Below are 9,105 nucleotides of genomic sequence, written 5' to 3'. Positions count from 1 at the left end.
CATATTTCTACTATAATACAACCCAACAAGATGACGCCAAACAAAACCGAGACAGAATGAAACAAAAATGGAACAACAAAAAATCATTATATCAGCCTTTCTATCCTCCTGAAATGTCCATCCGTCCTTTCTCCCTATCTGTTCGTCAGATGTGAGCGGTTTTTCTTCCGTCTCACTCATCTCCAGGGACAGGCAACTTAAAACAAAAGCGAAACAAAATGAAAGAAGAATCTTAAAATGGCTCCCCATCCTCTCGCCCTGCCCTCAGGGGCGAGCAGTTTACCTTATCACTTACCCTCAGTGGTTCCCCATGCGGCCCACCAAATGCCACAGTCTGGCTGGGCACAATTCAGGAGCCACTTGTCAAAGGAAATGAACTTTATTTTTAGAACACACACACCACACCACACAGCTCCTCAGGAAAAACCCTCAGAGCCCAACTGCCACCACCAGCTTCCCACAAGCCTCTCAACCCCCCACTCCTCCTACTCTTGAGGCCGATTGGCTGGGTCGTGTGGGCAGAGCCAAAAAAAGTCCCCCAATGAGCAGCTCGGTGGTCTGAAAGGGCGGGGAAACAGCCCAATGAGCATCACCGCAGAGGAGCCAATCAGTTGGCAGCTAGAAGTTTGCTGGGGCCGCTGTGAGCCAATCATCAGCTGGCAGCTGGAAGTTTGCTGGCAGCTAGGAGTTTGCTGGGGCCCCTTTGGCTGTGGCTCTCAACACTGGATGCCTGCTTCAGTGCTGCCCTGAACCAGATTCCTTAAGACAGGAAGTCTGGGCGCCTCATTGCTTGGAGGTGTTTCTTCATAAGCTTTTCCAAAAGGTTTTAGCTGAAACGAAAGGAAAGGAAGGACACCTTAAGGTGGGTTACTATGGGAACTTCTCCCCTGGTGATGCCAGTCTCACTGTCTGGCCAACAATGTCCCACAATGTGTACAAACCACACTGTCCTTAGGCAGTCAACTAACACACGCTTGGCTATGGTGGGCAGCACTGTGCACCTGGGAGTCCCTGTCTCTATTCTCACTCTTTGTCATATTTGCTGGAGTTCCCCATAGGGGTCGCACAAGACCTAGAGAAATTTAATAAAAATACAATGGCAGACCAGGGGCAGACTTCTCTCCTCTCCCGACATCATATTACATCACAGGGTGCATCTTACCCTCCTAAGATTAGCACTGTGTGCTGTGGGGGATTCACCATATTTTCGTTATGCAAATAGGCCCAGACAGGGTTTGTACTTCCTGGCGCAGGGGACAAGCCCAGGCATGCCAGAGCTTGCTTTAGCTTCCAGGCCATCTGGACTTGAATACAAGGTGCAAACATGCACACACCCAGAGCAGCCTGCTCCGCACACTCGGCCTCAGTCCTCCGTGTGCACATGTGTGTTTTTGCTCATGTGAGTTACGTGGTTATTTTCACATCCACCTCTGTGAACTTGCATCATCTCTTTATGGGGAGTGCATACCAAAGAAGGTGTAGGTGACATTATCAGTGCTGGAGCTGCAGTGGTGCATGCCTGAATTCCAGCAGCTCCCTGGGTTGCGGGGAGGGGCCTGAGGCAGGAGGATCACAAGTTCAAAGCCAGACTCAGCAACTTAGTGAGACCCTAAGCTACTCAGTGAGACCCTGCCTCAAAAGGGAAAATAAAAAGGACTGTGGATGTGGCTCAGGGCTTACAGGGCTCTGGGTCATTCCCCTGTGCCAAAAAAAAAAAAAAAAAAAAATCTGTCCTTAGTGAAAGACCCTAGCCCAGTAACCCCGAGGCTTAGTTACAGAATAACCAGGCCATGTCACAAACCTGCGCAGGCACCAGAAGTGCTTTTGAAATCAGTTAAGTGTAACCGATTAAAAGAGAAAAAAAACAGGATGGTTGAGAAAGAGCAGAAGAATAGATTCCAGGGCATGCCTGACTAAACAGGGGCTAATAAGCAGGAATAGAAAAATCAGAGTGCTCATATGTAACTGTCATATGGTGTAATTCCAGGAACATAAAATGAAAAATAACTTTACCCTTTAGGTAACCTGTATGTTGGGTTCAAAATCACCAATAAAAAACCTGTTGCTCACCGCGCGCGCGAAACCTGCCCCTTGACCCTATAAAAAACCTGTACCCCAACGCCCGGTGTGCCAGTTCACCAAAGCTCCGGCTGAGGTTTCGCTGAGCACCCGCAGGCGCCTGTGTATCAATAAATCGCCTCTTGCTTTTGCAGCCAGTGCCTCGTGCGTCTTTCTTGGACAGGGAATCCGTGGGTCTTTCACTTAGTAAAGGCTTGAGTCAAAGGATTTCAGTCTGGGTTTGGTTTGTTGCTGTACTGGAAGTTGAACACAGGGCTTTGCATGTATTAGGCAAATTAACCCCACTGTTATGTGTCATCATAATACACTAATAAAAGCAGTGTATAAAGAAAAAGTTCTAAAATAAAATTTAAAAATCTGAATTCAAGATGATGGATTAGAGGGAGACTGCATTCCGGGTTTTCTGTGGCTGGGAATTCCAGCAGCAGGACTAGTGCTGCTTCCCAGAGAGGCAGGAGAAAGAGGGAACCCTGTTGACAGTTCACTGTTGACCCTGAGTCTCTCAAAGACTCAGAAACGGCTGCACAGAACTGAGACCCAGAGGAGCACCTGGGAGCCGAGCTGCTGCGATGGCAGTGGCTGTGCTGGTCCACACAGAGGGGAGGGACGACACACAGAGAGACGCAGTGGACAAACAGGGCCCCCCAAACGCTGCAGAACAGAAAAGCCGCCTGAGCGAAGCTGACCCAGAGCGGGCACAGCCTCTGGGTGTTTGGAAAGTGCTGTTTCTCAGCGGGCAGTGGAAAGCTGACCACAGAGGGAGCCATGTGGGCAGCCTGATGCTGGGGGCCCCAGGAGATCACAGCGGACACCACCAGTCCCGGCAAGCTCTGCCCCGCTGCCAGGGAGCCCTGGCACTCGAGTGGTCCCCAGAAACTCAAGGCAGAGGATTGGGGTTTTCTGACTCTCTCTTGAGAGGCGGGGTTCTGGGGTTGTCTGTTGTGACAATGACTGAACAAGCCTGAGTGGACACTTTGCCCACACACCTCCTTCTCAATGTCGTCCCCGCTGCTATTTGCTGTGAGGGAAGGAGAGCTGGACTGTCCTCCCAGCTCACTTTGGTTTAGTGGCCCCCAAAGCCCACCCAGCTGCTCGCCCTCTGGCCTGAGGGTGCCAGCCCCTTTCTGGGGTTAGACTGACAGTTCCAGTAGAGTCCTCCTCTGGGTCTCCTCTTTTGTTTGTTTTGACCACTGTCCATTTATTCTGTCTCTGAGTCACTTCCTACAGACTTCCAAACTGTCCCTCTTTCCCCTGCCCACTGGGGCACCAAGCCAGCAGGCCAGCAGCAGTGCCAGAGGGCAGGAGTGTAAGGGACAAACCAGAGAGGAGTGCTAGGACCCGCACACAGGGTTCCAGAGCGGGTGGACCTCGAAGGAGTGCAGGGGGGCAGGCAGGGAAGGGCTGGGCTGGGCAGGCAGCAAGGGGGTGCCAGAGGGGAGGGCACGGGGAGTCCCTCAGGATGAGGCACTTGGAAGTGTCCCAGGGTGAAGCACTGAGTGTCCCAGGGTGAAGCACTGAGTGTCGCAGGATGAAGCACTGAGTGTCCCAGGATGAAGCACTTGAGTGTCCCAGGATGAAGCACTGAGTGTCCCAGGATGAAGCACTGAGTGTCGCAGGATGAAGCATTGAAGTGTCTCAGGGTGAAGCACTGAGTGTCGCAAGGAGAAGCCCTTGAAGTGTCACAGGTTGAAGCACTTTGTAAGAGTCGCAGGTGAGGCACTTTGTAAGAGTCGCAGGCGCGCCACTCTTAAGTGTGCCAGACCATGGCACTTTGAATTGTCACAGGGTGGGGCAATTGGAAGTGCCCTGGGGTGAGGCTGTGTAGTGCCTGGAGGGAAGGGACCAAGAGGTGCCAGAGGGGAGAGCCGCGGTGAGGGGGAGGGTTAGGGCAGAGCCTAGAGGGGAGGGCACCAGGAGGTGCCAGATGGGAGGGCAGCGGGGGTGGCGGGTGTCTCAGGCTAAGGCACTTGGAAGTGCCCGGGCTGAGGCACTTAGTTGGAAGTGCCCTGGGTGAGGCTGTGTAGTGCCTGGAGGGAGGGCAGCAGGGTGCCCTGATGATTGACAGAGGTGCCAGGCCAGCTGGGCGGCTGGAGTGCATGTTTGGCAGGGCGTGCCTGGGGAGTCACGTCTGTGCGAGGACGGCTGGCCAGGGGAGTACCTGGATGTGCTTGGAGTGCGGTGTCAGGTGGACAGCGGGGGTGAGTCCCTGACTGATGGATCGGGCACAGTTGGGATAAATGCTCGCTCGGCATGCTGCCTGGATGGTGTTTCTGGCTGTAAAAAGTGGCCAGAGAGAACCTGGCCTCTCCCCTGCCTTCCAGCCCCTTTTGCCCCTGGGGGGTGTGACAATTCGTTCCAGCACTGTTAGTCTATGACCTGAAAAGAACTGTCACTCCTTTTAAGATCTGACAAGTCTCCATTTGGCAAGAGGAGCTTCATTACTGGAAGGAAAGTGGATCTTGCTAAAATAGTACCCACCCTTCTCCAACCCTGTCTTGGGATAAAATCGGTTATGTGAATTAAATGCACAGATAACATCCGTAAGGTCTGTTTCACAATTCTAAAAAGGTCCCAAAAATTCCAATTGAGTTTCAATTAGAGCACTGTAAGTAACAAAGTATTTCATCTTATTAAAATGGAGTCATTTGTCTAAATTTAAAATTTCATAAAGATTGTTTTCAAATTGTAAATTTAAAAGGCAAGAAAGAGATGTAAGATGTTTTGTGATGGGAAATTAGATATAAGGTTTGTGATGGGAAAAGGAAAGGGAGAAGGTTTGTGTGACAAAAAGTTTCCTACAAGTGACAAAAAGTTCTGAGGAAGTGATAAAAAAAAAAAGTCTGAGTAAGTTAAAGGTAAATTTCAAAATGTCTGATTTATTTGAAATTTAATGTACTGGCATAAAACAAAGTCTGAAACATTGATGTACTCTTATCAAGATAATTTTCTTGTATTTGTCAGGTTTAATTCTTGGTGAAACTAAGTCTTAAAGAAATTAAGGTGTGTTCCTGTTTTAAATTCTTAAATGATTACTTTGTAACTGGTTAAACAAACAACTGTTATTTAGGTTATAACAATATTGTTGAAACCCAAAATATATGTGACTAGGAATATGTGTGCATCTGAGAACTGTATCTGCCTGAGCCTTGTCCAAGTGTTATGTAAATGTTTAAAGACCTGCCTTGTATCTGTGGGCTTTGACTAAGTCAATTTCTGATCACTAACACTGTTTCCTGAATGTATAAGAGATTTAAGGTTATTCTTTGCTTTTCGTTTTCCCATACAGACCCTGTGATTATTGTTACCGTACACACTGGATTCTAAATTGTATTTTAAAAGTTAAAGACAGTGAAATGTAAAGCTTAGGAGAACACTTTGCCAAGTTAGTACTCTCCAAACTAAAATTGTGTGTAACAAAGATTTCAAATTTGGGGCTCAGTGGCAGAGGCACTGGGTTCAATTCTCAGCACCACATAAAAGTAAATAAATAAAATAAAAGTATGGGTCCATTTACAACTAAAAAAATTTTTTTTGTTTCAAATTTGTATAAAAATAACAAATTTGGTTGATATTTATTCATGTCATTTCATGTTTTATAACTGGCTAAAGTAACCTATTGTCAACAAGTTATATATACAATTTTGTGTTACTCTTCACACTAAATTGGAACTTAAATGCATTTTTTAATATTTATTTTTTAGTTGTAGTTGGATACAATACCTTTAATTAGTTAATTTATTTATTTTTATGTGGTGCTGAGGATCGAACCCAGGGCCTTGCCCTGCTAGGCGAGTGCTCTACCACTGAGCCATAACCCCAGTCCCTTAAATGCATTTTTAAAAGATAATAAGGAAGGCTGGGGTTGTGGCTCCATGGGAGAGCACTTGCCTAGCATGTATGAGGCACTGGGTTTGATTCCCAGGACCAAAATAAACAAATAAAATAAAGGTATTGTGTCTACCTACAACTAAATTAAAAAAAAAAAAAAAAGATAATAAGGAGATCCTGACCAGTTTAAAAGTGACATTGTAAAGCATGGAAGCATTCTGCCACTTTTTCCACAAAAAGAAAATTAAAAGCTCTCTTAGCCTTTCTTTGATTCGTATTTCAGATGTAACATTGTATTGCGCTACTTGTCAAGAGCCTGCCTCACCTGAGACAAGGCTCTGCCTCCCACCTTCCTCCGTGTTAGAATGGCCCCTAAATAGGCTAGACTTGAACTCATTTAAAGTTGTGTTCAAAAGATTGATTTTTTGTTGTAAAAATGGCTGTGATCTCAGACAGGAGGTACAATGTATAACTAAGTAAAGGTTCAAGATCATAAAATTCATTTTTCTTGGTTCATAGCTATTACTAAACTAAATAAGTTTTTGCTCTGTTAATTTCATTTTGTATTCTTCTTGCAGACTTTGTAACTGTTGCCTGTTAGTGTTTCCAGAGGTGCAGCTGTTAGGGGGGGGGGGAAAAAAAGTTAATTTGAGATAATAAGCCATCACCTACAGGAGAGATAGTATATAATGCTGACTTCCAGTACTAATATTAACCCCAATTAAATAAGAAGGATAACTGTACAATTATAGATATTAAAGTTATAACCTATTACTCCCTCTTTAAGACTGGCTTTCTGGATGTTTAGAACCAAAAAACTTGGAGACCCAAGTCAAGAAAGTAAAAGGGCTGAGGAAAAAGTCGGCCAATATTTTGGCCCTTGCCCTCTAAGCTCAGCTGGAACTCAGGGAATCATGGGACTTCTCTAGACTCTGCTGAGTCACCCGATCTACTCATCAATGAGGTGGAGAAGAGACCCTAGAGAGCAGGAAGCCAACCAGTGCACATTCTGCAAAGAGGAGGTCATTGGAAACAGAAATGTCCCTGATGCTTCCAAGAGAAGCTACATACGGTCAGCAAGACCTTGACCCATCCTAGGACAGATGGCCCTACTTGGAACCAAGAGGCTTCTCATAAGTCCCCAAGAGTGATCCCTGACAAATCGCAGCTAACTCTTGAGTAGGTAGGAACAAGGTCAGTTTTGTCCAACTTGGGCTTAAACCCCTGGTAGTAGAGTATAGCCTGAGCACAGTCTTACATGGACATTTTTAAAAACATAGCTTTTTAAAAACTAAAACTTATGATGTACACTTGTGTCAGTCTTACCCACAGGAAATAAAGCTAAAGACTATTTTTTTAAAAAAAGGCTTGGGCTGTAGCTCAGTGGTAGATCATTTGCCTAGCATGAGTGAGGCACTGGGTTCGATCCCCAGCACCACATAAAAACAAATAAAATAAAGGCACACTGTCCATACACAACCACCAAAAGAACCTAAAAAGAAAAGGGTTCTTATGCAAAAATGCCTAATATAATGATCCTCAATACCCAGTATCTGGCCCTAAGCCAAAATCACTGATGGATGAATGGATACAAAAAAAGTGGTACAAAAAATAATAAAGTAATAATAATTTAAAAAATGGTATAAATACACAACAGAGGGGCTGAGGTTGTGGCTCAGTGGTAGAGCACTCGCCTTGTACATGCGAGACCCTGGGTTCGATCCTCAGCACCACATAAAAATAAAATAAAGATATTGTGTCCACCTAAAACTAAAAAATAAATATTTAAGAAATATATGAATAAAATAAAGGTATTGTGTCCAACTACAACTAAAAAAAATAAATATTTTTTTAAAAAATACACAATGGAGTTTTATTCAGTGTTCAAGAAAAAAAATAAAATCATGTCATTTTCAGGAAAATGGATGGAGTTTGAGAATGTTGTGTTACACTAAATAAGCCAAGTTCAGAAATTCTGTCAAGGGTCCTCATTTCCTCTCAGATGTGGAAGCAGGAGAGGGACAAGGAAAAGACCTGGAAGTGATGGACGGGAATGGAGGGGGAACCAGTGGGTGGAGGAAAGGGACCCCGAGAGAGGTAAGAGAGGAGGCAAGGGCTGACACTGACCGAGTCGCGGCTACCTGGTGTGCACCTGTGGATGTGGAACAATGAACCAGGCATGCACCAGTAAGAACAGGAGAAACAAAGAAACAAAAGGAAGCTCAGCCCCAAGAGACAATCCAAAAGTGGATACCCCAAGAAGGAGGAGCTTCAACTTTAAAAAATATGTCATGCCCAGGATAAAGGGTCGATTCTAATTAAGGCAGAAATTCCAAGATAGTGAAAATTCCAAGATAGTGATTCACATTAGCTGGCAACATTAGCTGGCCTCTCTGTGGCTAGTTCTTATGTATCACACGTCAACACATCACAATCCACTCCGTAAGCTTTTGGTGTGTATGGTTTTTTGGGTTTTTTTTTTTTTTTTAAGGTGGATGGTGCTCACTGGTAGACTTCTTGCCTAGTGAGCTGCAGGCCCTTGGTGGATCCCAGCACACACACACACACACAAAAAAAATGTTTGCAAGGGGATTTGGGAATTCAATGCAACCCTGTCAGGACCAGAGGGCAGATTGAGGTCTGCAGGCATCTCACTCCTTGTGCAAAGTTTTTCTTAGATATAGAGAAACAAAGCTAAAAAGAGGGGTGTGCACGGAAGGGGCCAAGATCTGCGGTGAGACCCTGGAGGGAGGATTGGACTGAGCCCAGCCTGTCCTTGGGAGGGGCTGTGAGCTGGCTCTGGCCAGGGTGGGCCAAAGCTGGGGGTCTGGGAGGAGAGAGACCTAACCAGGGCCAGCAGGACTGGCAGTTGGCTCCCCCTAGGAGGCAGGCTGTGAGTCTGGGGGAGCCCCTCCACCTGAGTCTCACCTGGGTCACACAGGCCACGGCAGTTTCGGGCTGTCGCTGTTTTCCAGAACACAAAGAACAGGGATTTCTTGGAGGCAATATTGCCAACTCAGAGCGCCACACCGAAAGCCTCCAGGGACGGTGAACTTATTTGGGGACTAAAAACAAAGAATTCATTACCTATTTCCTTAAAAAATAAAAATAAAAAAACCTACAAATTGGGCGGCACCGCGCGAGTCGGACCGGGGCTGTGGTCCGTGGGTCCTGGGCGGCGGCGGCCGAGGAGGCGGG

General features: G+C 46.2%; 1 pseudogene; it reads left to right on the top strand.

Moving 5' to 3' along the window:
- The first annotated feature begins 7,950 nt into the window (after positions 1–7,950).
- LOC107157466 overlaps positions 7,951–9,105 on the top strand; it is a 2,766-nt pseudogene continuing 1,611 nt past the window's right edge.

The sequence above is a fragment of the Marmota marmota genome, unplaced genomic scaffold (assembly GCF_001458135.2).
Source record: "Marmota marmota marmota unplaced genomic scaffold, marMar, whole genome shotgun sequence".
Taxonomy (NCBI): domain Eukaryota; kingdom Metazoa; phylum Chordata; class Mammalia; order Rodentia; family Sciuridae; genus Marmota; species Marmota marmota.
The sequence above is the reverse complement of the archived record's forward strand: the minus strand, read 5'-3'. Positions and strand labels throughout refer to the sequence as shown.